We start from the raw sequence: 7,037 nt of genomic DNA, 5'->3' as shown, positions 1-7,037 counted from the left end.
ACCAATCACGTTCCTCGCACCATCTTCCCGCCCATTTCTCTAAGCCAATCAGACCTCGCCGTCGCAACAATCGTAACTGCCATAACCTTTCGCGTTAGGATCATCACAATCTTTTTTTTTTTTTTTTTTTTTTTTTGGTCGCCAGATAATTATACCGTTCTTTCACGTAATTGTTACATTCATTAGCTAATAAGTGAGCTCGTTAACGAAACCTCAAAATTGTTCTTCGTAGAGACAAGGTTTTCTCTTTCTCTCTCCATGTTGCTAAACTTGCCTGCCTCTTGTGACGTCATCGGTGGGTCTTCTGTTGTGCGTAGTTGATGCTTGTTATTGTTGGTGTTATTACTTTGTCACTTGCTATTAGAGGTGGGATTATTTTCTTATTATTTTTTGTATTTATATTTTCTCTTTTATTGTCGTTATTAGTAGCAGTAGTAGTAGTAGCAGCAAGAGTAATAGTGTTATTCTTATTATTGTTATTATTGTTTTCTTGTTGGTGCATATTGTTATTGTTATTTTTCATTATCATAATCACTTTAATAATCAATGTTGTTGTCATTCACTCTTCAGTAAATGAATACCCTTCAAAAAAAATCATACAGTTTCGAATTCCAATCCTCTCCAGAAATTACACTTTCACCCTCAGGCATATTTACGAGCACAACTTTCGCGTGCGTGTGTGTGCATCCACAATCCGTATTTTACGACTGATTTTATATACCCGTGATTCACTATACGTGTTTGTTCGCGTATTAACAACCGCGCATCGAGTGAAAATAATTGCGCACTAAAGTTCCCTCTTCTTCGCGATCCGAACCCACGGAACGGCATTCGAACCGCCATAACTCACGGGTTTCGATCCCATAAAGTGCGATTTCGACACGGTTCGAACGCCGATGCCAAATTGTGGTATTTGCACGGGAGAGGGAAGGAGAGAGGGTTAGAGAGAGAGAGAGAGAGAGGAGAGAGAGAGAGAGAGAGAGAGAGAGAGAGAGAGAGAGAGAGAGAGAGAGAGAGAGAGAGAGAGGGAGAGAGAGAGAGAGAGAGAGAGAGAGAGAGAGAAAGAATTGGGTGAAGGTGTTAATACTAATGATTTTTTCATTGGGAGAGATGATAATGTTTTGTTTATTTTTATTTGGTGTTTTTGTTTGTTTCTTTGTTTCTCGTGTCTTATTTATTTACCCGACTTTCTGTGTATGGATCTGCAAGTACTCTTTCGAACTTTGATAATTTGTCTACATTTTTTTTTTATAGATTTCCTCAATCTACTTCTGTATTTACATATATATATATATATATATATATATATATATATATATACATACATACACACACATATACATACATACATAACTACTTACATTTGCTTATAAATTTGCCTCTACAAATCATATATGTGTTTGTCCACCAATAAGCTTGTATTTTCTTTTATTGAAATGGAATCATAACGAGTGTATTGCTCTATGTAATTTCTATTATGTATTGATGGATCACTAGAGAAGAGGAGGTTGTAAAAGAGAGAAAGATAGAGATGCAGTAACAGAAAAGTACATATGTCAGAGGAGGTCACACACACACGCACACGCACGCACGCACGCACACACACACACACACACACACACACACACACACACACACACACACACACACACACACACACACACACACACACACACACACACACAGGCAGACAGAGAAAGAGACAGACAGACACACAGAAAAGATAGGGAGAGAGAGAGAGAAAAAAAAAATAGAGACCCGCCCCCCCCCCAAAAAAAAAAAAAAAAAAAACGAAACCCCCTTATAGCATGTGCGTGAGTGACCACAACCCCCCACCCCCCTAAATCCCCATTAACCCCCACCCCTTAATTCACCCCCCCCTCTCTATTGCACAAGGTCCTCCTGCCTCCTCCTTCGGCGTCACCTTCTGCAGTCACCTAATTCGGGCCAAAAAGGAAGGTGATCACAGGCCTGAGGTGGAGACTGTGGTTGCCTCGAAGGGAATGGATGATTTGAGTACGAGAGTGCGGTTAAGTGGACTGGGGTGGAAGAGGTGGAGGGGGAAGAAGGGGATGGAAGAGGGGGAGGGGGTGGAAGAAGGGGGGAAAAGGGGGTGGAAGAGAGGGGGGGGAAGAAGTGGGTGGAAGAGGAGGTGGATTAGGGTGTGGGGAGAGAGATGGAAAGGGATAGGGGGAGAAAGGAGGGGGGAAGGGGAAGGAGGTGGAAGGGGATGTGGAAGAGCAGGTTCGAAAGAGGTGGATTGGGAGGAGAGAGAGAGGGAAGAGGTGGAAGATGAGGGTGGATTAGGTTGGAAGAGGGAGGAGGTGGAGTTGGGAGAGAAGTGAAAGAAGAGAGGAAGGAGTAGGAGGAGGAGGAGGAGTGAAAGGAGAATGGGGAGGAGGAAGTCGAAAGGTGATCCCTCTCCACTTATTATTATTTTTAAAAAATTAAGGATGTGATAGGCATATCACAAAACACAACTGAATACAAAGCCATGTCAGAATATAATATAACAAAAAAAACACGAAAGATACCCAGAATAGTGAGTAAGAAGAGAAAAAATGAAGTTAAAGAAAACTACAAATGTTATTGTGAAGCTTCGAGTCAGCCAACGAAACCAGAATATGATGAATCAGTAAATCCATTTTTGGTTCATCTTGCCTCACGTGGATTCTTTTCTTACTCAAAAAAAAAAAAAAAAAAAAAAAAAAAAAAAAAGTTTAATGTCCTCTGTATTGTTTAGTTTTGTTTCAGTTTATTTTCGGTTTGAAATTTCTGTCGAGTTTTGGTTTGAGTTTCATTTTATTTTCCGCTTCGGTTTCGTTCAAGTCTCGGTTTCAGTTTCAGTTTTTTTTTCTTATTTTTCCCTTGGTTTTGGATTCCTGAATTTTTCATCAGTAAAAATACTAATGCCATTATTGGCTTTATCATTATCGGAATTATTTAATACCACTTGGTTTTATTTCTATAACTTCTTTTATCAGTATCAGTATCATATTACTTTGCAACAATTACCAAATAATCTAATGTTATTTCAATTCCAAACACCATTTAATGATCTTCATAACATCATAAAAAGTGAAAATCACCTACTGATATACTGTTAGATTCATTTTACACATACCATGAAAACACATTGTCGGATCCTCATTGCAGATGTTCCTAATAGTAAAAAAATATATAAAATAAAATAAAATAAAATACACATTGTTTTATAAATCTTTCATCAACCAAAACAAAAACAAAAAACAAAAAAAAGGATGTTTGTGCTTTCTTGCACTTGGTCTAGCAAATATCCTGCGTACATACCGAAGTCCTGACAGCATAATAATCATAGTTAAAGCACTTTTGTTCTGGGTTTTCGTTAGAATTGTGGATTGGGATGACGAAGAAATGACACAAAAAAACAAAACAAAAACAGAATTAAAAAGTAGCTATATTTAGGAAGATAGTATTCTCTTTAGGTATATTTTTCTGTGTTGCATGTTAAAGAAATTCAAAAATATAACACTCATAAAAGATACACTAGTTTAGGAATATATTTTTTGTCTTACATGTTAAATAAACAAATGAATAAATAACTAGATAAATAATAAAAACGCACATAAGAAAGAATGCCTGCCACGTTTAGGAACAAATATCTCGAGTTACATCTCAAAGAAATCCTTGATTATTTCCTTGTACATATCGCATATCCTAAACCATTTTCATTCAAAGTTAAAACTACATTTACTATAATAAAATCAGAACCCTATTTATTAAAACTATGACCATATTTCCACAAGTAAAATTCCCAGTTCTCACCACGTCAGCAGGAAAGTGTGTTAGGGACATTTCATTTCATAAGGGAATGTTATGATAAGGGAATGTTATAATACTGGATTTCCTGTCTCCTATATCTTTCCGTTGCACTGATGTTACTCTTATTAATTTCATCATTGTCATGATCATTATTATTATTGGCATCATTATATATATATAAATATATTATAGATATTTTTTGTAAATATATTTTTATAATCTCTGTCATCATTATCCCTCGCTTTCCGAGAGGGAAAATTCATACTAATATTTGTGTGACACACACACACGCACGCACGCACGAACGCACGCACGCACGCACGCACGCACGAACGCACGCACGCACGCACGCACGCACGCACGCACGCACGCACGCACGCACACACACACACACACACACACACACACACACACTTAAACTCACTCAAACGCACACACGCACGCACGCACTTTAATCCAACCAGGACACTAATTAGACCAGCTCGTTTCCATTATCCAATTACGGGCTAGTTAGGATATCTTCCGTGTAATTAGGGAAAACAAGGGAGGCCAGATAACAAGCAGTTCCAAAGGTAAACAACGTTAATGAGGGTAATTAGACGGAATAACGGAGGTATTTTGAATGCTTGTTTGTGACTGAGATTTTGGGGTAAAGGTGGTGGTTTGTGAGGAGGAGGAGGAGGAAGTAAAAGAAGATAAAATGGAAGAGGAAGGGAAAGAAGAAGAAGAGGAAGAGGGGCGGGGAAGAAGAAAAAGAAGAACAAGAACAAGAACAATAGGAAGAAGAAGGAGGAAGGGGAAGAAGAACAAGAACAATAGGAAGAAGAAGGAGGAAGGGGAAGAAGAAAAGAAAAAAACAAACAAGAAGAAGGGAAGGGGAAGACGAAAAGAAAAAAAGAGGAAGAGGAAGGGGAAGAAGAAAGAGGAGGAAAGGTTAAAATAGAAAGTAGATTACAAGGAGAAAGGTGATAATGCTAATAAGGATGACACATTTTGTAATTAGTGCTGCCAAGGCAGCACTAATGAAATATGTAATTATCAAATACTTCCAGAAATGATAGTGACATAAGTGGTGATAAAGAAATCATGAAGAGAGAGAAAAAAGACGAAAATCGAGACAGACAAATAATCAGAGAGAGAAAGAGAAAGAAAGAAAGAGAGAGAATGTCGAGAGAGAGAGAGAGAGAGAGAGAGAAGAGAGAGAGAGAGAGAGAGAGAGAGAGAGAGAGAGAGAGAGAGAGAGAGATGTAAACGGAGCCAGCGAGAAAGACAAAATTAGAAAGACCGAGAGGCAGGACGTGACGGAAAGACCGTCCATCGTCATCCCTGGCGCCGCTGACTCACGGCTCCACGCAGTCTCGAGTGGGCGGCGATGACGTCATGGCACGGCGGGAGTGTGACGTCATCAATCTGGGGACTTCTGTTTTATTATTTTTGTTCTTTTTTTCTTGTCGTTTCTTTTCTTTTCTTTTCTTTTCTTTTCTTTTCGTTTAATTTCCGTTTCTTTTCTTTTCTTTTTCGTTTTTCTTGTCGTTTCTTTTCCTGTCTTTTTTCTTTTCTTTTTTTCTTTTCTTTTCCTTTCCTCTCTTTTCCTTTCTTTTCTATTTTTTTTTCAATGGATAAACAGGTCACACAAAGTTCTCAGTATGAAAGACAATATAAATTTCCATAGTTATGAAACCCTTATCCACGAAATAATGTAAATCTAACGCTGAAATAAGCATTTGAAAGAAACAGAGAAATGGATACTAACATTATAACTAATAATAATGGCGGTGAAAATGACAATAATAACAACAGCACTAAAAAAAAAAACGGTTATTGCTCCTAAATATTTGTTAATGAATGTCAGCGCGTGAGTTTAAAAGATAGACCACAATCACTCTCCACTAAGGTAAGGGGAATGGGTGGTGGTAGGGGACAGCTCGGTGGACTGGGGGGGGGGGGGGGTAATTACAGAAGGAGGGTAGAGGAAAAAGGTAGCTAAAGGGGGTGAGGAGAGAGGGGGGGGGAGAAGGGGGTATTGAGGTAAGGGGGTAGTTTCAGGGGGAGAGGAAGAGGATGAGGGTAGTTTCAGGGTGAGGGGAAGAGGGAGGGGGTTCTTACTGGGGGAGGGGGAAGAGGGAGGGGATTCCTACAGAGGGAGGGGGAAGAGGAAGGGAGTAAATACAGGGGGAGAGGAAGAGGTATGGGATAGAGGATGAGGGTAGCTACAGGAGGAGGGGGAAAAGAATAGGAATAGATGCAGGGAAGAGAGAAGAAAGAGAGAGCGTACAGAGGAAGGAAGGAGAGGAAAAGGAGGCTACAGAGGAAGGGAAAAGGAGGCTACAGAGGAAGGGAAGAGGAGGAAAAAGAGGCTAAAGTCAGAAGGGAAAACAAGGGATGTAACTACAGTAACTGATCGTACAGCAAGAACTATCAACAGGGGATAGGGGAATGGTCATCGGGTGGGGGAAAGGGAGGGAGGGGAGGGGACAGGCGAGAGTCAAAAGTATAGAGTCGCTACTCTAATGACAAACTTATGGAGATGAACTTGGCTAAGTGCGTTTCCAACTGCTAAGTGAGCGCTGGGGACTCATCTACGATGGACAGTGGCGGTGCATCTAGCATGTGCCTGTGACGCGCTGTACTGTTAAGTCATCTGTTTTTCTGAGATATGAATGTGTGGTGTTTATGGTTTATGGGCTGAGGATGTCTTTCTGGTATTGTCTGTCTGTCTATTTGCGTGTCTGATTCGCTTGTCTGTCTGTCTGTCTATTTGCGGGTCCGATTCGCTTGTCTCGACTGTTTTGTGTGTCTACACACGCATAAACACACACACACACACACACGCACGCACGCACGCACGCACATGTACATGCTTTTATTATCGACATTGATAGTAATTCTACTGTAGCGATCATTGTCGTTAAAGTTAACAGTAGTAGCAGATGTAGTAGTAGTATTAGGACAGTTATTAAGCAGGATGGAATTGATAATGATGATAATAAGAGTGAAATCATCACAACAGGATTTTTCATTTAAATACATACACACGCACACGCGCGCACACGCACACACAATCACACGCAGACAATCACACGCTCACAATCACACACAATCAAACACACACAATCACACACACAAGCACAAACATAAACACATGCAAACACATATGTATATATACATTCATAATCCTTGTCAGCAACGTTTCCCAAAGCCAATGACACCTCTTCGAGCCACGGCCCCCCTCCTCT

Source organism: Penaeus monodon, chromosome 3, assembly GCF_015228065.2.
Source record: "Penaeus monodon isolate SGIC_2016 chromosome 3, NSTDA_Pmon_1, whole genome shotgun sequence".
Classification (NCBI taxonomy): domain Eukaryota; kingdom Metazoa; phylum Arthropoda; class Malacostraca; order Decapoda; family Penaeidae; genus Penaeus; species Penaeus monodon.
Note: the sequence above shows the minus strand (reverse complement) of the source record.